We start from the raw sequence: 23342 nt of genomic DNA, 5'->3' as shown, positions 1-23342 counted from the left end.
TCACCAGCACCCTATACATCTGCAGCATAACCTATCTGCTTTTAAATTCAATCCCTTCAGCAATGAAGGACAACATTTCATTTGCCTTCCTAATTACTTGTTGTACCTGCAGACCAACCTTCTGTGATTCATGCACAAGGACACCCAGGTCCCTCTGCATAGCAGCATGTTGCAACTTTTTAGCATTCAAGTAATAATCCTTTTTACTGTTACTCCTACTAAAATGGATGACTTCACATTTATTAACATTGTATTCCATCTGCCAAACCTTTGCCCACTCAAAGTATCTGCTTTTGCTGCAAAGTTTCACAGTCCTCTGCACACTTTGTTCTCCCACACATCTTAGTATCAGGTGCAAACTTTGACACACCATACATGATCCCCTAACTCCAAATTATCGATATAAATTGTGAATAATTGTGGTCCCAACACTGATCCCAGAGGCACATCACTAATCACTGATTGCCAACCAGAATAGCACTCGTTTATTCCCACTCATTGCTTCCTGTTAGTCAACCACTCCTCTATCCATGCTAATACTTTACCCATACGCCTTGCATTCTTATCTTATACAGCAGCCTCTTGTGTGGCACCGTATCGAAGGCTTTGTGCATTGACTGATTTAAGTTACTGCAAATGTATACGTTTGTTTGAGTACATTACAAGTTGCCTGAGATTTGAAACTTGTTTTAACAATCCAGGCACACAGATCAAAGCAAGCCTCCCCACCTTATCCCTTTCCACTCCCCCATATATCTCTCCCCCCTCCCACGTACCCACTCACCCCGGTACCAGGTTACCTCATGTTACAATGAATTGTGTTAAACCACATCCTCCCAAAGACTGCAAATTTACAGACACTTTTGTCCTGAAATGAAGCTGGTCAATAAAAGTAATAAAAGCTTAGACGCGTAACTCATTCATGATCAACCAAGTGCAATAAATAATGAACATTCCAGTAGTTTACACTGAAATAGGACTGTCAACTTATCCATTTTTAATTAGTTCTTCAAAAATTATAGTTTGTGATTAAGAAAGAGCTAGCAATGGAGCCAGTGTAGATCAGGGAGTAATGCACTGTTGTATTGCTGCACTGTACAGTTTAGGAAGTTACTGACTTGAAGCTTCAGTGCTAAGCAGGCTGAGCTCAGTCTAGGTGATACACCAAGTTCACTGGCCCTGATCACGACCCTCTTGAACCTTTGCGAGGAGATAAACAATTCATTTGTAACTATCATTTCCTGAGTGGCCACAGGACATATCAGAACCCACAGCTGAGTTAACGTTCCAGGGTATTAACTACACCCATGGAACAGTACTGCAGAATAGGAGAGCAGCAAAAGAATTGTGAACATTAAAAAAAAGTCAGGCTATTAACCAACTATTTTCCCACCGACGTCAAACATCAAAGTCTTCACTTTTCTTAGATCCTCAACTCATGCAGCAACTTACTTTTATATCACACTCTTAGTGTGGTAAAGTATCCCAAAGCACCCCATGAGAGCAATTACCAAACAAAATTTGACACCTAGCCCTATACAAGAACAGAAACATGAGGAGGCACAAACCACACAGCCCCTCAAACCTGCTCTGCCATTTTCTAGTCGAAGACTGGGCTGTGCAGTTGACTCTGTATTGGGTCTGGGAGGAATTCGAGGACTGCAGATGCTGGAGATCAGGCTCGAAAAGTGCGGCACTGGAAAAGCGCAGTCAGGCAGGCAGCATCCGAGGAGAAGGAGAATCGGCATTTCGGACATAAGTACTGGGTCTCCTAGTCACCAAAAACCTTTCGACAAAGGTGAATGCTGAAGTATGGGAAATGCTCAACATACTCTATACAGCTTCACCTTCAACACACATGAAAGGTGGAAACTGACCAACCAGGTCTGAGCTGATGTGAACAGTCAAATAAAAGCTAATACTGCAAATGCTGCAATCTAAATAAAGTGCTGGATAAACTGAGCAGGTCTGGCATCACCCCAAGGGAGAGAATCCGAGCTAACATTGAGTCCAGTATGACTATTCTCCCAAGTGGACTGAAAACATTAACACTGTTTTCTCCCCCCGACACTGTTGAGTTTCTCCAGCACTTTCTAACTCGATGGGCTTCGTTTTGGAAACATTCAGGAACAGTTTGTGGTCCTTGTCTGCAGAATTGAAAAGGTTGGAAATGGCGTGCAAATCAGGCGATCAACCATCAGATGAGCTGGGCCTGCTCAGCTTTCTATAAATGACGGTGCTGAGTGTTTGACAACAGAAAATCTCCGCAAGTAACAAAAGTCCCAGTGTACACAGCAGTTGTTGTCACCACACCCCTGTACTGCAGCAAGACCTGGACTATGTATCAGGGACAATTACGAGCACTAGAGAAAAAGAGATTTCATCAACAATGTCTCTGCCCATTCAACTGGAGAACCATCCAATCAAATATCACCATCCATCCTGAAACCAGCTATGTAAGCATTCAAACAAAATTCCTGCAAAATTAACTGCAATGAAAGGATATGGTGTCCTGACAGGTGAAAATCATCTTCCCCACCAGGTTCATTTTTCTCAACTCTCACATGCCCAGTTCTCCAGTGGGTGAGAAAGAAAACAGTACAAAGACGCGATGAATTCCTCCTTGAAACACAGTGACAAAGCGGTTAATAACAGAGAAGAGCTTTGCGCTCATCATTCAAAATGGCGTCAACTTGATTATCAAGTTGCATCATGCTGAGAGTTCAAACACCTTCATGAGAAGGCTGAATGACAGCAGACGGCAGGAAGGAAAGGGAAATAAACTTTACACTCTGGATCCAACTGCCTCATAGGAATCCTGCCTCACATGCCCAAAGACTTGCAGGTCGAGAGTCAACCACAAGACTACCCAGGGCAGAGACTCTCAAATTTGAGTAAGTGTCAGCCTCAAACAGATAGCCAATGAGCTTGGTCATTCAACAAGGTAATGGGCTGATCTTCTGCCTCAATGTTACCTTCCTACCCCACCCCCATTTCCCTTGATTCACTTACTGTCCAAAAATCCATCAACCTTGGACCTGACTGTACGCAACAATTATTCACAGCTCTGAGGGAGAGAGCTCCAAATGGAAGGAATTATTGGGACAGATGACTGAAAGATCAGAGGAATCTGGTTTTTAGGAATATGCTAAAGGAGATAGAGGGGGAATGTGATTTGGGGAGAGAATTAAAGAGCATGGGGTCCAGGCAGCTGAAGTTATGGCCATAGAGGTCAGTGACTAAAATCAAGGATGCACAGGAAGTTAGAATTAGAGAACAACAGAGATCTCACCAATAATAACCTGAATTTATGTGTCTTTGATGTCCCAAGATGCTTCACAGCAGAGATATCAGACAAAATTTGACACAGAAGGAAGTACTACTTACTATCAAGCCATGAAAAGCTTGGACACAAAGTTAAGATTTAAAGCTGAAAATTATTTAATATAAATGGACAAAATTAATGCCAACAAAATCCCTGCCTAAGTCATAATAGCTCACAGGTATTAACAAACAAATTAGGTATCGTACTCTTCAAGACTGTAGCAGTTCTGTTTTATTGACAGCCCACTAATTCCTCTAACTCAAGCTCCATCATTTGAATTCCAGGAATTTGGTGTCAAGAATGGGAAATGTGTAATGCAGATTAGGATTAAACTATTACTTTCCATTAAAAGGAGCATCTATTCTTTGTCTGAAACCCTTCTCCATTATGTGGTCATCAATCGGGGAATTAGAATTGATTGCTCAAATGACGCTTTCAAAGACATTATTGCACCAACTGATAGGACGCAAACAGGTGGTGGTGGAGGAGGTGGCAGTCTTGTATTTCAGAAAACGATCTGTATTCTGTGGTCAAAGACTATACTTTACCGTCTGGTGATAATGAAGAAGTTCTGAGCTTTATATTTTGCCTCAACCATCAGAAACTCACTGGGAACTGTGGGCAAGAGCTGACTTTGACTATATCTCGTGAAGCAGTGTGTTGATTCAACAAGAAAATGAGCTGCACCTTTTTTCAAAGTTGTTGGAAGAGGACATCTAGTTTTAATTACTAACCCCTTTCCCCAAATGGGGAAATGAAAGTTCCAATCCTATGGTACAAAGACACTGACAAACAAGCCACGTGTCAATCTCTGATTTCACATTTTTTTCTTCTAGCTTAGCATATGAGCATCAAAGGCAAAGCCACCATTTGTTACCCATCCCTAACTGCTCTTGAACTGAGTGGCATGCAAGGCAATTTCACAGGGCAGCCACAGGTAGGCTGGAACAAGGAAGGAGGGTAGATTTCCTTCTCTAAACAGCACTAATAAAGCACATGGGTTTTATGACAAATCAACAATGGAAGTCATGAGAATACCTTTTAATTCCAGACTTATTCAATTTGAATTCCACTATCTGCTGTGGTAGGTTTGAACCTATGTACAGAACATTAACTCGGAGTTCTGGGTTACTAGTTCAGTGTCATTCCCACTACGCCACTGAACTCCTTGACGATATCAGTCAAGTAGCACATGGTGGAATGCAATTTATCCTCAGCATCCCAGATTAAGAGACAGATGGTGGAGGTAGGAGTTAAGAAAATAAATCTTCCCGATTGTTATCTGAAAGGATTCTAGCTAGAAAGATATGTTGATACACAGTACTTAAAGATCAAACAGCCTTTGCTGTTAGACCCAGCCCCCGGCTATATCTTATGATGCCTGTTGAAACTCAAATTATCAGGGTCACACAGCAAAGTGCGCATTTGGGAAAGATATCAAAAGGACAACATCTCTGTGCCACCAGCAGAGAAGCTGGGAAACAAATAAAGTTGAATTTCCCATCTCGCTTGTGCAGTCAATACATAACACTTTGCAGTAGGAAGGGACTTCACAGAAGTAAAATCTGACATCAGTCACGTAAGAAAATATTTGGTTAAAGAAATCAGTTTGAAGGAATGGTGTTAAAGGAGGAGAGAAATGGACAGCTTTAGAAAGCAACTTCCAGAGTTCAGTGCTCAAGAGCTGAAGGTATGGCTGCCAATGTTGGACCGGTTAAAATCAGGCGTGTACAAGAGGTCAGAATTGGAGGAGGAGTGTGGAGGGTTGTGGAGCTAGAGGCAATTTTAGAGATAGAGAAAGACAAGTTCATGGAAGGTTTGGTAAACGAGGAGAGAATTTTAGAAATTGAGATGCTAGACAGAGAGCTTGTTCAGGCCAGTTAGCAGAATGTGCTGTGTGTACACATAAGCAGCACATACTACATCTATATGCTGTTGTCTTTGTTTTATTGTCTATGAAGCTGATTTGATCATTATCATCCAACTTCTGAAGAACGGGATGTATTTAGCATTCTGGTTGTTGCCTGCCTGAATTGGACTAGATCCAGTTTGATGTTCAGATTCATTACATACATGACACAGAGTACATTTAGTCAAGGTTTTTAACCACATTCCGAGACTAATGTGTCTGGATGCCATTTAATCATTTCTTTAATGCATCACTTCATTATTACACAATTTGATATGGCTTCACACATTTTGCCAGTCATGATGCTGAAGACAGACATGCAGATTCTGTAACACTAACCACTATCCAAAAGGTGTACGGCAGTAACCTGCCGGGACTCTTGCGCCAAGGATTTTCCAACCCAAGATCTCTATTGCCTTGGGCAAGGGTAGTAGCATTTGCAAATGAGGCCATGCTCTTCGGGAACAGGGCCGACCAATCTTCGATCCCCTTCACCTTCAGGACCGACCACGTGAAGACGCTGGGTATTTGTTTCGAAGGGACTGGAGCATGTGCCAAGTCTTGGGAGGAGCATATCAGAAAAGTGCGGCAGAAACTGGGCAGTTGGAAGCTACGGTCGCTCTCCATCGCGGGTAAAAACCTGGTCATCAGGTGTGAGACACTGTCAGTGTTGTTATACGTGGCACAGGTCTGGCCTATTCCCAGTCACCCGGGCCATCTTCCAATTTATATGGAGATCAAAGATGGACCGGGTCCGAAGGGACTCAATGTATAAAGATCTGGGCAACGGGGGAAAAAACACACCCAATGTCACCCTCACCCCGATGGCCACCTTTGTGTGTGGTTGCATCAAGCTGTACGTGGATCCCTGGTACGCAAACACCAAGTGTCACTAAGTACTGAGGTTCTACCTGTCCACGGTGTTGCGAAGGATGGGTCTGGCCCCGCTGCCGCGGAACGCTCTGAGTAGTTGGACTGTTCCGTATCACCTGTCCTTCGTGGAGAAATTTATGAAGAAAAACACCTTTGGCTACAAGTCCATCAGGAAGTGGTCAGCACGTAGTGTCCTTGAGACCCTTCAGGAAAAGAAGAGGGCGGATCCTATCGAGCGGTTCCCTGAGCAGACTGTCAAAAGTCATTTGGCAGAATGCCTCTTCGCCAGAACTTTCCCACAAGCACCAAGACATGGCTTCGCTGGTGGTGAGAAGGGCTCTGCCTGTGAGATCCTTTATGCACGCCTGGAGTCTCTGCCGCAGCGCACGCTGCCCTCGAAGCGGCTGCGGCGGGGGGACGAGACTGTCACACACCTCCTTCTGGAATGTGCCTACGTAGAAGAAGTCTGGAGAGGAATGCAGTGGTGTTTGTTGAGGTTCATCCCGAGCAGCACCGTGACGCGGGTCTCCACGCTCTACGGTCTGTTCCCCGGGACGCACAACGAGACGAACGTCAACTGTGCCTGGAGGATCATCAATTCAGTCAAAGACGCTCTTTGGTCTGTCTGAAACCTGTTGATCGTCCAGCTGAAGGAGCTGACCCCGACTGAGTGTTGCAGACTGGCACATTCCAAGGTCCAGGACTACGTGTTGAGGGACGCACTGAAGCTTGGGGCAGCTGCTGCCAAGGCGCGGTGGGGAAAGATCACCGTGTAACATCTGCCTGCCTAAGAAGGACAGGGGGCCCAAGCAGTAAGTGGGCTCTGCTTACACTGCAGCTAAATATATGGATGGTAAACATACAGACCTGTATATACGAATGATTAATTCCGATCATTGTATGTAAAGAAATGCAAGGTGCGCCTATGAATGGCACCACCAATTGTACAGATCATCAAAATATTTTATGAATTTTTTATGAAAATATTTTATAAAATATTTTATAAATATTTTATGAATATGAATATATTTTTGAAATTAAAAAAAAAGCACTTGCAAGCTCTCTCAAAAATCACACACCATCCTCACTCGGAAATATAATACCCATTGGTTCATCTTTATTGGGTCAAAATTCTGGACCTCCCTCAGTATTACAGCTGGTGCACTTATACCACATTGAACACACCAGTGCATAGAGTCATAAGTCATAGGGGAGGGCACAGAAAGAAACCATTCAGTCCAACCAGTCCATGCTGACCATGATCCCAGAACATGAAGGTGATCTACCACCATCGTCTCTTGGGCACTTAGAAATGCACAATAGGTACTATCGTTGCCAGTATCCAACAAATGAATTTTTAAAATTCCCTTCAAATAATTATTCACCTCCCTTTTGGAAGTTACTCTTAAATTAGCTTATGCTGTCTGCAATATATTCTAAATCATAAGACACTGTGCAGTTTAAATAAAATGGTTTCCCCATAAGCCCTTACATTCTTTCTTCAATACCCAAACTGTGTGCCTTATGTTACCAGCCACCACATTATGAATAACATGTATCGTGGAAGTGACTGCCAAATATGCAATTCATGAGATGGTGTTATTTGTGTTCCTGGCCTTTCAAACACTGTGGTCTTGGTGCACATAGTCAGACATCTTATGAATTTTTAAAATTTAACTGGGTTATTTCCATTGTGCAATGTGTATTTTCACAATCCCCTGAGATGATATGACATTCTTCTGAAAGTAGCCATTTTCATACACTGCTCTCAATACAGTCATGGGTCAATGATGCTCAGACTCTTAACTCGACTATGTGTGCAACATAAAGATGACCCATGGGCTGAAATCAAGTCTTTTATCTGATGCGGTAGAGAAGCACCATGCCTGATCCTTGGAAAACTCACAAAAGGTTGCATTGCAAATGCACAGATTTATCAACGTTCTTCCTCTGCCCTCTCGTCTCCCCGAAAAGCAGATTCTAGAAGTTTCACTGACAACTCACAGTCAATCCAACAACACAGATTTTAAAATTATCATCTCTGGCCTCTGCCCTAGTTATCTCTGTAATCTTCACCAGCCTCAAAAATCTTCACGATATCTGTATTCCACTAATTTCAACCTCTTCTGCAGTTCTTAATTTTAAGTGATCCACTTCCAGGACTTCAGTTATCTGGGTCCTAAGCTCAGCAATTCCCTCCCAAACCCTCTGCACCTCTTTTAAGAGGCTTCTTAAAAACCCTTCTCTTTGACCAATGTTTGTATTATCTTGCCTACAGTTATTGGTTGTTCAACATTGTGGTCTCCTCTACACTGAGGAGATGAAATGCAGACTGGGTGACCACTTGCGCAACACCTAAAAAATGACCAAGCTTCCAGTTGCCTCCGACTTCAACACCCAAACTGTGTTCCCATGCCAACATTTTTGTCTCGGGCCTCTAGCGAGCCTGAGCGTAACCTCAAAGAACCTCACAATTTCTACTCAGGAAACCTGTGGCCTCGCTGACTCAACACTGAGTTTACTAACTGAAGAATCTGATTCCACTCTTACATATTCTTTACGCAGTCCAGTCCTGTTATGACATGGACTGCTTTAAGCAGTCACCCATTCTCACCTCCTCCTCGGTCCATTGACATATTTTATGAGTTGCATTCAGTACAGCTCACCCATTTTCTACTCCTCATCTCTTACTATCGCTGACAGACAAGGAGGAGGCTGGAAGAACACAGCAAGCCAGGCAGCATCAGGAGGTGGAGAAGTTAACATTTCAGGTGTAACCCTTCTTCAGGACTGGGGGGTGGGTGTAAGGGGAGCTGCAGATAAATGGAGGCGGGGGCGGGGGCGGGTCAGGGATAGGTGAACATAGTTGAAGGGTATGACCTGGATGGTCCATAGGAGGAATGAATCTGGTTGGTGGCTGGAAGGAAGGATTGATCAGAGGAACAGGAGGGGGAGGGGGTGGGAAGGGAGTCAGGGGATGGGAAGGGAGTCAGGGGATGGGAAGGGAGGCTATCTGAAATTGAAGAACTCAATGTTGCGTCCTTTGGCTGCAGGCTGACCAGGCGAAAGATGAAGTGTTGTTCCTCGGAGATGCGGTCTGATTTGCTATAGCAATGGAGGAGACTGGGAATGGTCATCTCGGAATGGCAGTGGGAAGGGGAATTAAAATGGGTGGTGACTGGGTGGTCAGGTCAGCTCCCTGTGGGCCTAACTGTGACGCACAGCAAAACATGCCCTGGGATTACGTTTGGTCTCCCCGATGTAGGGAAGACCACATCAGGAGCATCTGATGCAGTCAACTCGGTTGGAAGAGAGAGGCAGGTGAACTTTCGTCTCACCTGCAACAAGGATTGTGTGGGGCTCTCGATGGAGATGAGAGGGGTGGTGTACCGGCAGGTTTGGCATCTTTTCCGGTTTCAGGGGAAGGTACCTGGGGGTTCGGTGGAGTCAGTGGGGAGAGTGGCGCAAACTAAGGATTGTCGAAGGGAACGGTCCTTGTGGAAGGCGGAGAGGAGTGGGGAGGGGAAGATGTTCTTGGTGGTGGGGTCTAGTTGGAGTTGGCAGAAGTGTTTAAAGATGGGGTGGTAGGTGAGGACAAGGGGACCCTATCTTTATTGCATTAAGACGGAGGGTTGAGAGCAGTGTAATGGAGGTGGTGCTTTTCCCTCTCTGTCATCCAGTCAGCCCTCCACTGCACCTCCTCCATTCCCCACTCTATTGCTCTCAACCCTTCCCCTTCTAAACGCAATAAAGACTGGGTCCCCCTTGTCCTCACCTACCACTCCACCAATCTCCGCATCTAACATATCATCCTTAAACACTTACACCAACTCCAATTAGATCCCACCACCAAGAAAATGTTCCCCTCCCCACCCCTCTCTGCCTTCCGCAAGGACAGTTTCCTTCGCCAGTCTTTGGTTTGTGCCACTCTCCCCATCAAACCCTGCAACCCCCCACCCCCACCCCCAAATACCTTCCCCGAAACCGGAAAAGATGCAAAATCTGCTGGTGCACCACACCCTCTTCACCTCCACGCAAGGCCCCCAACAGGCGAGACAGAAGTTCACTTGCCTCTCCTCCAGTGTCAGAAGGTGTGGTGCTGGAAAAGCACAGCAAGTCAGGCAGCATCTGAGGAGCAGGAAAGTCAACGTTTCGGGCATAAGCCTCTCCTCCAACTTAGTTTACTGTGCTCCCGATGTGGTCTTCGCTACACTGGGGAGATCAAACGTAAACTCAAGGCAATTTTGGTGAGCATCTTAGCCTATTTCCAAAGTGGAATTTACAATTTGCAGATACATTCTATTTTGCTCAAAAAAAAAAGCACAACCTGCAAGTGGTCAATCCATGTAATATGTTGTAAATTCCACTTTGGAAATAGAACCAGTCTGACTCAAGACTGAGATACAGACAGACTCTGACCTCACACCTTTAATGCATTGCCCGAGCTGAGATGTCACTTTTTGTTATAACACTTTAAGTTATCTTGAAAAGGTGACTTAAAAGTAGTTCTGGGATACACATATTAATGAATTGAAACCTGCAACCCATTCTAAAAGATGAATGATTTAACAATCCAGGTTCGTCAAATATATCATTTAAGTTGCATGACACTAATCTTTTGCTATAAAGTCTGTGTCTTATGGTCCTGCTCCACAGCTACCTGATGAAGGAGCAGCAGTCTGAAAGCTAGTGCCTCCAAATAAACCTGTTGGACTATAACCTGGTGTTGTGTGATTTTTAACTTATTATCACTGATTCAGCTTTAATCAGTCTTGGCCTACCATCCATTATCTCCTTGCTTAGCTACCTCTATCGTATCTCTCTCTCTCTCTCGCTCTGTGCTCCATCTCCACTTATCCACTCACCTCTCCTCCTTACCAAACCCCCACCATCACCATTTCAGCTTCAATAGAAACACCATAGTTTTCCTAGCTGCTACTAACAGTTCTGATCAAGGGTCACTGGACTTGAAACATTAACTCTGTTGTTGAGTGTGTGGTGCTGGAAAAACACAACAGGTCAGGCAGCATCCGGGACAAGAAAATCGATGTTTTGGGCAAAAGCCTTTCATCAGGAAATGTTGATTTTCTTGCTCCTCTTGCTTTTCTAGCGCCAGTCTCGACTCCAATCTCCAGTCCTCGCTTTCACCTACAACATTAACTCTGCTTCCTACCCACAGATGCCTGAGTTTTTCCAGCACCCACAAATTCTGCGACTTTGTTTTGTACTATTATAATTACAGGTTAGCATATTATCCAAACCTATCCTCGTCTTCAACATGGCTCAGTATCGAAATTTGTATGAGCATGCTCCTGTGAAGTGCCTTGGACTCCTTTAGTACTTAAAAGATGTTATATAAATGCAAGTTGCTGTTATTTGCTAGCTTGCTAATCCTTGTGCAAGCAATTTGAGTAGGGGAGAAGCATAAAGACACAAAATAAAGAATTTGCATTTCTGCAGCACCTCAGTGCATGCCAGAGCACTGTACAACCAATGAAGTGCTTTTGAAGTGACACTTACTTTCTTGTAGAAAATCCAACAGTGACAAATTTGTAGAGGAAAATCCCACAATTGGCAATACAATAATGGCCAGATAATCTGACTCTCTTTACATTAAAAATGATATCAGTTGAGAGATATTTTTCAGCCTGCGGATATCCCAAATACAAAAATAAAATATTGTGGATGCTGGAAATAGAACATAGAACATAGAAGAATACAGCGCAGTACAGGCCCTTCAGCCCTCGATGTTGCGCCGATCAAAGCCCACCTAACCTACACTAACCCACTATCCTCCATATACCTATCCAATGCCCGCTTAAATACCCATAAAGAGGGAGAGTCCACTACTGCTACTGGCAGGGCATTCCATGAACTTACGACTCGCTGAGTGAAGAACCTACCCCTAACATCAGTCCTATATCTACCCCCCCTTAATTTAAAGCTATGCCCCCTTGTAATAGCTGACTCCATACGTGGAAAAAGGTTCTCACTGTCAACCTGATCTAACCCCCTAATCATCTTGTACACCTCTATCAAATCACCCCTAAACCTTCTTTTCTCCAATGAAAACAACCCCAAGTGCCTCAGCCTTTCCTCATAGGATTTTCCTACCATACCAGGCAACATCCTGGTAAACTTCCTCTGCACCCGTTCCAGTGCCTCCACATCCTTCCCATAGTATGGCGACCAAAACTGCACACAATATTCCAGATGCGGCCGCACCAGAGTCTTATACAACTGCAGCATGACCTCAGGACTCCGGAACTCAATTCCTCTACCAATAAAAGCCAGTACGCCATATGCCTTCTTCAATGCACTATTTACCTGGGTGGCAACTTTCAGAGATCTGTGTACATGGACACCAAGATCCCTCTGCTCTTCCACACTACCAAGTAGTCTACCATTAGCCCAGTAATCCATCTTTTTATTACTCTTACCAAAGTGAATCACTTCACACTTAGCTACATTGAACTCCATTTGCCACCTTTCTGCCCAGCTCTGCAGCTTCTCTATATCCCGCTGTAACCTGCCATATCCTTCCTCACTGTCTACAACTCCTCCGACTTTCGTATCATCCGCAAACTTGCTCACCCAACCTTCTAACCCTTCCTCCAGGTCATTTATAAAAATGACAAACAGCAATGGTCCCAAAACAGATCCTTGCGGAACACCGCTAGTGATGGCACTCCAAGATGAACCTTTGCCATCAACTACTACCCTCTGTCTTCTTCCAGAGAGCCAATTCCTAATCCAAACCTCCAACTCACCTTCAATGCCATATCTCTGTATTTTCTGCAGTAGCCTACCATGGGGGACCTTATCAAACGCCTTACTAAAATCCATATATACCACATCTACCGCTTTCCCCTCATCTACCTCCTTAGTCACCTTCTCAAAGAATTCAATAAGGTTTGTGAGGCACGACCTGCCCTTCACAAAACCATGCTGACTATCCTTGATCACATCACTCTTATCCAGATGTGCATAAATCCTATCCCTTACAATTCTCTCTAAGACTTTGCCCACAACAGAAGTGAGACTCACTGGCCTATAGTTACTAGGATTATCCCTACTCCCCTTCTTGAACAAGGGAACCACGTTTGCTAGCCTCCAGTCCTCTGGCACTACTCCTGTCGACAAAGAGGACACAAAAATCAAGGCCAATGGCTCTGCAATCTCCTCCCTTGCTTCCCAGAGAATCCTAGGATAAATACCATCAGGCCCAGGGGACTTATCTATTTTCACCCTTGCCAGAATTTCCAACACCTCTTCTCTACATATCTCAAAGCCATCCATTCTACTTATTCGTGCCTCAGTATTTATATCGACAACAATGTCCTGTTCCTGAGTGAATACTGACGAAAAGTATTCATTCAGCGCCTCTCCAATCTCTTCAGCCTCCACACGCAACTTCCCATTACTATCCTTGATTGGACCTATTCCTTCCCTAGTCATTCTTTTATTCCTAACATACCTATAGAAAGCCTTAGGGTTTTCCCTAATCCTACCAACTAAGGACCTTTCATGTCCCCTCCTTGCTGCTCTTAGCTCTCTCTTCAGGTCCTTCCGGGCTACCTTATAACTCTCAATTGCCCCTATTGAACTTTCACGCCTCATCTTTACAAAGGCCGCCCTCTTCCGTTTAACAAGGGATTCCAACTCCTTATTAAACCACGGCTCCCTCACACGACCCTTTCCTCCCTGCCTGATAGGTACTTGTATGTGGCAAATTTACTTGCCAATTGTAGTGCAGTAGTAGTGTCCCTAGCTCGGATACAAATCTGGCAACTCAGCAAGTACACTCAGTATATTCCAACAATCATACTGAAGACCTGTCCTCCAGAAGTTGCCTTGCCCTACTCAAGCTGTTACAGTACAGCTACAACATTGGTATCGAACCAAAAATGTGGAAAACTACCCAGGCATGCCTTGTACACTAAAAGCAGATCACATCCAACACTGCCAATTACTATCCCATCAATCTACTCTTGATCATCAGTAAAGTGTTGGAAGGTGTCAACAACAGTGCTATCAACTAACACTCCCTCAAAATAACCTGCTCATTAACATTGATTTTGGGTTCCGGGCTACTCAGGTCTTAACCTCATTACAGCTTTGATTCAACACGGACAAAAGAGGTGAACTCCAGAGGTGAGATGGAAACTTGGCACTAAGGCTGTATTTGACTGAAAGTGGGATCAAGGATCCCTGGCAAAATTAGATTCGATGGTAATCAGCAGGATAGCTTCCTCACTAGTTGGAGTCATACCTGGCACAAAGGAAGATGGTTGGGGTCATTGAAATTGGCTGCTTTAGTTCCAGGCCAACCCAATGAAGGTATTTTCTAATCAACCTGTGCAGAGGATGCTATTGCATACTTCTACAGCAAGTAGGACTTGAACACTGGCCTCCGAGCTAGGGACACTACTACTGCACTACAATTGGCAAGTAAATTTGCCACATACAAGTTCCAGACAATGACCAACTCCAACAAGAGAATCTAACCACCACCTCTTGACATTCAATCACTGAATTCCCCATGATCAATAGACTAGAGAAGCTGAACTGGCCTAGCCATATTTAATTACTGCAGCTGCAAGAACAAGTCAGAAGTTCAGAATCTTGCAGAGTGTAAAACTCACTTCCGGACTCCACAAATCATCCAGAAAGTTAAAAAAAAATCACACAACACCAGGCTTAGTACAATAGGTTTATTTGAAAGTACTAACTTTTGGAGAGCTGCTCCTTCATCAGGTAGCTGTGGAGCAGGATCATAAGACCGAATTTATAGCAAAAGATTACAGTGTTCCGCAACAGAAACGATCTATTGAACAAACCTAGATTGTTGTGTGATTTTAACTTTATCCCCCCCCAGTCCAACACCGGCACCTCCAGATCATCTACTGGGCACAGTTAGGAATGTGATGGAATATTCCCCACTTTTCTGGATGAGTAGAGCTCCAAACACACTCAAGACATTTGACACCATCCACGATAAAGCAGCCAATTTGATTAATGCAACATCCTCATTCACTCCCTCCATCACAAACTCACAATACCAGCAGTGTATAAGATCACAAGATGCTGAAAGTTGCCAAGATTCCACCTAAACCCATGACTACTTCCATCTGGAAGCACTACGGTAGCAGACACATGGGAACATCACCAACTGCAAGTTCCCCACCAAGCCACTCACCATCCTGACTTGGAAATATATCGCTATTCCTTCAGTGTCGCTGGGTCAACTTCCTAGAATACTCTTCCTAACAGCATTCTGGATCTGCATGTTGCAAGATGGTAGCTCACTATCACCATCTCAAAGGCAAAGTTGGATGAGCAATAAATGCTGGCCTAGCCAGCAGAGCCCACATCTCCTGAATGAATGAAAAATCCAACAGGTGGCAACTATGAAGGCAGAAAGAGAGCTAACATTTCACTCAATATGCTTTTCCTCTCCACTCGTGCTGCTTCACCTGCTGAGAATTCCCAACAGTTTGTATTTCACTGAGGATAGCTCTGTGGCTATTCTTTGAACTTGCAACCAGAGACTTTTCACGGGGGCAACAGTAGTCTTGGTTTAACATCTCATCTAAGAGAGAATATTTCTGACAGCACAGCATTCCCTCCATGGTACACTTTATTCCAGCTTTAAGGAGAATAAAGTATGGAATGTATCAGTAATGGGAACCAGGCACAAGGGCATGGAGATGTATTTTTGCCTTTGTTTCTTGAGTCCTTAATTGTGGAGATGAACCAAGACAACAAGGAGTTCAAATCAGCCAGCTTATTTGAATAACTTAATTTCATAAACTACCACAAGCTTACTTGAAGCATGATACAACAGGCTCAAAAGCAATAAAATCATAGATTTTATTTGAGACATAGTTCCTTAAAAATTGTGATAATAATCTGAAATTGATAATAGTGGCCTCACAAGGACTCCTGCACAAGATTTTTTGCCTGCTTGTCATTTTTTGAATCTGCCATTTCCCACTTCAAATGAAAGAACCCTATTATTGCTGTTTAATGTGATTAATGCCAAGAGCATATTGGCAAGATTTAGCTTATTAGAAGGTTTACTGCACCTCTGGGAAATATCCGTGCTTTAGGAATTAGGCATCTTTAGGAATGAATCCACAAATGGGCAATTATTACTGCAACAAACTCAGAATGCTGAGAAAGCGGTGAGGTAACATTTAAAGTAAGATGCTAATATTCCCTGCACAATTTATAGAGACGTTTTTAATATTACGCAGTGCACAAGAAATAGCCATAAGTAGCAGATAGCTGATGCAAATGTTAACAGCAATCCCCATCAACTCAGAGCTTGGTCACTATATTTTGGGAATCTTAAACTTGGGAGTGATTTATTCGAGATTTATAGAACTATGTAGGGATTATACTGTGATAATGTAGACTAATTACTACATCTGAGTAGGTTTAGTAATTTCTCAGGGGTTACACTGAAAGATTATAGTCCTGAAATTGGCATTGACCCCATCTGTCTAGGTCACACTACTGCTCATGATCCTGCTCCTCCCATCCACTTTCATTTTATCCCATCAAGACACCCTTATGTCCCTTTTTTCTTCATTTATTCATTTAGTTTTAAGTGCATTTATTCATTATAGACATCCACTGCCTAATGGCAATGCTGCTGGACTAGTAATGACCAACGATGTAGAGACGTGTTCCAACTGTACCCAGCAGCTGTGGGAAATAAGATTAATTAATTAAATTAATGTAAATGGAATAAAGTGTTAGTCTCATTAGCAGTGATCATGAAACAACCAAAATGATATAAAATCTCATTTAGTTCACTGATGTCTTTGAGAGAAGTAAATGGGACAGACTTCAAACAGATCTAGCAACTCTAGGCTGGGCATCCATAAGGGGCTGTGGGCTATCAACAGCAGAACTGTACTCCAGCACAATTCATAACCTCATGGCCCAGCATATTCCACCAGTCAATCATTACATCAAGCCAGGGGATCAACCCTGGTTCAATGGAGAATGCAGGAGGGCATGCCAGGACCAGGCATACCTAAAGATGAGGTGAAACCACCAAACAGCATAAGTAGCAAGTAATAGACAGAGCCAAGCGATCACACAACCAATGGATCAGATCGAAGATCTGCAATCTTATCACATCCAGTCGTGAATAGTGGTGGATAATTAAACAACTCACTGGAGGAAGCACCACAAATATCCCCATCCTCGATGATGGAAAAGCCCAGCGCATCAGTGCAAAACATAAGGCTGAAACAACTGCACAACCTTCAGCCAGAACAGCTGAGTGGATGATCCATCTTGACCTCCTCCAGTGGTGTCCAACATTACAGATACCAGCCTTCAGCCAATTCGATTCACTCCACGTGATATCAAGAAATGGTTGGAGACACTGGATACTGTAAATCCTATAGGCCCTGAAAACACCCCAGCAATAGTACTGAAGACTTTGCTTCAGAACCTGCCACTCCATTAGCCAAGCTCTTCCAGTAGAGCCACAATACAAGCATTTACCCAAGTGGGAAATCATCCAGATGTGTCCTGCAGACAAAAAGCAGAACAAATCTAACCCAATTACTGCACCATCAGTCTATTCATGATCATCTGTAAAGTGACAGAAGGTATCATCAACAGTGGTATCAAGCAACACCTGTTCAGCAATAACCTGCTCAGTGACGTCCTGTTTGGGTTCCACCAGGGCCACTCAGCTCCTGACCTCATTACAGGCTTGGTTCAAACATGGGCAAGAGCTACATTCTAGAGCTGATGTGAGAATGGCAGCCATTGACATCAAGGAGCCCTAGCAAAACTGGTATCAATAGGTATCAAGGGACAAACACTCTGCTGGTTGGAGTCATACCCGGCTCATAGGAAGCTGGTCGTGGTTGCTGGTAGTCAGGACATCGCTGTAGGAATTCCTCAGAGTAGTGTCCTAGGCCCAAACATCTTCAGCTGCTTCATCAATGACCTTCCCATCATCAAAAGGTCAGAACTGGTATGTTAGCTAATGTTTGTAATATTCAGCACCATTTGCAACTCCTCAGATATTGAAGCAGTACATTTTCAAATCAACAAAATCTGGACAATATCCAGGCTTGGCCCCACAAGTGCCAGGCAATGACCATCTCACCATGGCCCCTTAGCATTCAACAGTGTTCCCATCACTGCATCTACCTCTGTCCATATCCTGGAGGTTACCATTGACCAGAAACTCAAATGGACGTAGCACAAATGTAGTGACTATAAGTGGGCGTCAGAGGCTAGGAATACTGCAGCAAGTCACAGACCTCCTGACTCCCCAAAGCCTGTCCACCATCTCCAAGGTTCAAGTCAGGAGTGTGATGGATTACTTTTCACTTGCCTGGATGAGTGCAGCCCCAACAATACTTGAAGCTTGACACCATCCGGGACAAAGCAGTACTCTTGATTGGCACCACATCCACAAGTATCCACTCCCTCTACCACCAATGCTCAGTAGTAGTGCGTACTATTTACAAGATGCACTGTAGAAACTCACCCAAGATCCTCAGACATGACTTTCTAAACCCAGAACCACCTCCATCCAGAAGGCTAAGAGCAGCAGGAACACCATCACCTGCTGGTTCCACTCCAAACCACTCGCCACCCTCACTTGGAAATATATTGCCATTCCTTAAATGTCACAGGGTCAAAATCCTGGAACTCCCTCTCTAACTGCATTGTGGGTCTACCCACAGCACAGGCACTGTAGCAGTTCAAGAGCTCACTAATAACACCAACCAGCAACACGCAAATAAAAGTCTGAGCAGCATAGTGGCTCAGTAGTTAGCACTGCTGCCTCACAGTGCCAGGGACCTGGGTTCAATTCCAGCCTCAGGCAATTGTCTGTGTGGAGTGTGTACATTCTCCCCGTGTCTGCGTGGGTTTCCCCCAGGTGCTCCAGTTTCCTCCCACAGTCCAAAGATATGCAGGTTAGGTGAACTAGTCATGCTAAATTGCCCATAGAGTTCAAGGATGTGTAGCTTAAGTGCATTAGCCAGGGGAAATATAGGAAAATAGGGTAGGGAAATGGGTCTGGGTGGGTTACTCTTCGGAGGGTTGGTGTAGAGTTGTTGGGCCGAAGGGCCTGTATCCACACTGTAGGGATTCTATTCTATTCTTACCTGACCTACGTGACTCTACTCTCAACAATGTGATTGAATCTGTACTGCTCTCTAAAAGGGCCCAGCAAGCACTTGTATGAAACCACAAATGGCAACCAAATGAAAACCATGTAAGAATAAAATTGAACATACCAGCTGACATTGTCAGGCAACAAAACACCATTGTTCTCAAAATCCCAGAACCCTTTCTGTAGCAGAAGTGTGCATGTAACTGCACCTCCGACTGCAGCAGTTCAAGAAAGCCAACTCAAACTAACTTTCTCAAGGGCAACTGGCGGAATAGGCAATAAATACTGATCTTGCCAGTGATGCTCACGTGCTACAGAATAACATAGACAAGGCCCATTCTAATCCCACTTCCCCAACTTTGATTACCTAAAGATCTTATATAGGAATTTCTCAGTTAAACACAGACCCCACAATTGATCTGAATTTTAATCTGCCCTTTTTTGTTAATTTTACCAGGAGACTACAATGGGCAAGGTAAAGTGAGGGAAAAGGAGTATGTATCTGATGGTGTGGATCAACAAAGCCTGAGATATTTCCTAATCCGGTATTTTCTAAGTGCAACAATGCTATCTTACTTCCCACTGATAGAACTTCGGATCTTCAGGGGTCTGAAGGGTCACTGGACTCAAAACATTAACAGTTTTTTTCTTAACAGATGCTGCCAGGCTAGTTAAATTTATCCAGCAGTTTCTGTTTCAATGTGTTTCAGATCTGCAGCACCTGTAGTTCTTTTGTTTTAATTTAGTATTAAATTCCAACTGTCAGGTGGATGCAAGAAGATTTAGTGACAGTATTCCAAAGAAAAGGCAAGGGGGGCTCTGCTTGATGTCCTGGTCAATATTTATCTATCCCACAAACAACATCAGAAAGACAGATTATCTGGTCATTACCACAACGCTGTTTGCAGGAACTTGCTGCGCACAAATTGGTTTCTGCATTTCCTACATTACAATAGTGACCACTTTTCAAAGTATCTCATTGACTGAAAAGCACTTCGAAAGATTCCAGGATTTTGAAAGTTGCTGTATTAATTCCAGCCTCTTTTTGTTGGCTTTCTGCAGGGGTTCTGATTCATAAAAGATGTAAACAAATTGCCTTATAAGTCCATTTGTTAGCTTTTAAAATCACGTGGTTGATTTGGAATTTTATTATAATTCATTGACATTACTTTGATAGTTGGTGTTTTATTAGATAAGTGAAGTTGGGTCAGAGCAAAACAAACTCAAACCGTACAGTATTCCTGGGGTTTTTAGAAAGGAAATCAGAACTAAGCAATATTTTAAACAAACAAAGCCAATCATAAAACAAAATTATACAGTTGGTCTATTTGTATCTCTGAAAGGAGAACTGAGGTTAATAAATATTTTTAGTTGAGATCTTAAATCAGAATGGTTCGCATCTCAAACATGATAGCACTGCTTTATTTCCAAAATTTTCAGTTATGACTCATTATTAGTGTATGCTGGCCACAATTTGCATTTAAATACCATCTTTAACATTGTAAAACATCGTAAGATGCTCCACTGGAGCAGTCAAAACAAAATTTGATACTGAGCACCTAAGGCAAGACTTTGTAGTGGTGACCAAAGGTTTTGTGAAAAAGGTCAGTTTAAAGACAGAGAAAAAAAGTGGGAGGTTTAGAGAGGGAGTCCCACTACTCAAGGGCCCCAACAGTTGAAGGCATGGCTTGCAGTGGTACAATACTGAAAACCAGGGATGTGCATAAATAAAATCAGAGGAGCATAGCAATCTCAGGGGATTGTAGGCTAAATGATGTTGCAGGCACGAGGAAAGGAGGTAGGCCATAGCAGAATTTGAAAACAAGGATGACAATTTTAAAAAGTGCGAGGCAACCAAACCAGGACTCAGTATAAGTCAATAAACACAGGAGTGACGCAAACACTATCACAATGACTTTGACTGAGCTCAAATTAGTTTTAAATTTCTTTAATATCCTATGAATAAGAATAGAATAAATAACCACAAAGAAGGATGGACGCTGCTAACATTCAGAGAAATTTCCAAATTCCAGATGCACAACTGAAAGTGGAAACTCTGAAGACACCATTTGGTTTTAAAGATATTGTGTTTAAATTTAAAGTGCCTGCTGTAATTTTGTTCGGTAATCTTTCCGAAGCACCATGCAGACACTGGGAAAAAGTGTTTTGCACTGTACCAACTTTACTTACGTAATAAGGCTCAATTTCTTTAATAATATAAGGCTCCAAATCCATTAGTTCAAAAGTTGAGGTGAGACATAATATGTATGAAACATGAAGAATTAGGTAGGATTATTTACATTCAAAGTCTATCAGAATTTCAACAGAAAGCCAACAAAACAATAATTATATCACTAGGGGAGGAACTAGTAAAAATTGGCATCTGGTTTTTAACGGGGTTTTGGTATGGTTAGGAAAATATTTCCCCTGGCTAATGCACCTAAGCTACACATCCCTGAACCCTATGGGCAATTTAGCATGGCTAGTTCACCTAACCTTAGTATGCAAACTGGGTATTTCTAATTGCCCCTCAGGGCATGTTGCCAGGCAGAAATTAACATCTGCCCAAAGACATGAGTGAACAGCACTGGGTCAACTGAATCAAAAATCCTAGTGGTTCAAATCCTATTCTGGACACTGGGGGACAAAGAAATTCCAGGCTGCTACTGCTCTTGTTGGAGTGTTGGGCTATCAGAAGTGCCGCCTCTCTGGATGCAACTGCTCGCCTCTCTCAGGTGGAGATGAGGGGAGTTCTCAGCAGAACCATCCCTAGGGGGATATGGGGCATCCCCAAATGGTCACCCAGATTCAGCTTACCCAAGTGATGTTCCTTGGCCATGTCTTGAGCCAATATTCACCCTTGAGCCAATATCTCACACAAAAAATGTCAATGGTCAATTAGGTGAATTATCTCATTGCTATTAGTGGGCGTTTCCTGCCTTCCAGATATTGCAAGTGGCTCCACTTCCAAAAGCACATCATTGGCTGTAAACAGCTTCGGGCCTTCCTGTGGCAACGAAAGGCGCTATATCAATGCACTTTTAAAAATGAGAGCGACGGTCGGGCTTTAGTTGAAACCTCCCAGAGATGACCCCTTATAGTTCATACCTCGCTGGCCTATCCTCCCCCATGAGATCTGACCTGGTTTCTCCACAGTTCAAAGCGAGTTTCTGCCTCCCCGAACACTTTGGAAGGAAAGACGGCGGACGTATTGTCCATTTCCCCGTCCGTGACACTGGAAACTGACCAGGGTGTCACAATAGGAGCCGGAGAAACGCCGGCGACCCTGGAAATACTCGGACGAATAATCCACCTCATTTTACAGTGGAACTTGATCCTGAAGAGGAGGAAATATTTAACCAGAGAACTGCAAATAAAAAGGAGGGGGGGGGGGGGGTGAGATCTTTACATTTAGAATATGAAATCAAAACTTTTGCGTCAATTTCCTAGGTTCCCCGGTTACACACACAACCCTTTCAACTAGAACTGGAAAGCGAGGTGGGAGAATTCCCCCTCCCCTCTTGCTCTGCTCGGTGGCAGAGAGCTGGAGATTGTTGCAACCAGGGGCGAAACAAAAAGAATTGTTGCTTTAGATGGAGTGAAGGTAGCGAGTGCAGAACGTGCAACATTGAATCGCCCGCAGACTCAGGTAATTCCGACCCACTTTACCCTCTCTCCTGTGAAACCCTGGATCAGCTCTCCACCCCAAACAAGTCCCTTACCTCCGGAGTGTCGCTAATTCCTGCTCCCTTCCCCCAAAATGGATCAAGCCCAAACGCTTACCTCGGCGACTAACGATCCTTTTCCTAGGGCTTTTTTGTTTCCCCCCCCCCCTCCTTCTTCCCTCTCCCTCCAGGACTGGGAGACGCTGCTGGGTTGTTTGGAGAGGTGGGAAGACGAGGAGTGGAGGGAGGGAGGAGGGTTTGCTCCCGAGCCGGCAGGCAGAGACACTTTCAGGTGTTTCAGAGAGTGCAGCAGCAGAAGGAGGAGGAGGAGGAAGAAGAAGCCAGGCTCCGGGTCGCCATATCCCAGCTGCCCAGGGATGTGAGCTTCACATTTCCAGTTGGAGTCTA

General features: G+C 43.8%; 1 protein-coding gene across 1 annotated transcript in view; it reads right to left on the bottom strand.

The window, feature by feature from the left end:
* Positions 1–23342, bottom strand: part of farp1 (FERM, RhoGEF (ARHGEF) and pleckstrin domain protein 1 (chondrocyte-derived)) — a 310303-nt gene extending 286961 nt beyond the window's left edge. Inside the window, exon 1 of the mRNA XM_072578014.1 lies at positions 23053–23342. The gene's annotated coding sequence lies outside the window, so the exon portion shown is untranslated. The remainder of the gene's footprint in view (positions 1–23052) is intronic.

Source organism: Chiloscyllium punctatum, chromosome 9, assembly GCF_047496795.1.
Source record: "Chiloscyllium punctatum isolate Juve2018m chromosome 9, sChiPun1.3, whole genome shotgun sequence".
Lineage (NCBI taxonomy): Eukaryota > Metazoa > Chordata > Chondrichthyes > Orectolobiformes > Hemiscylliidae > Chiloscyllium > Chiloscyllium punctatum.
Note: the sequence above shows the minus strand (reverse complement) of the source record. Positions and strands in the feature narration are given on the sequence as shown.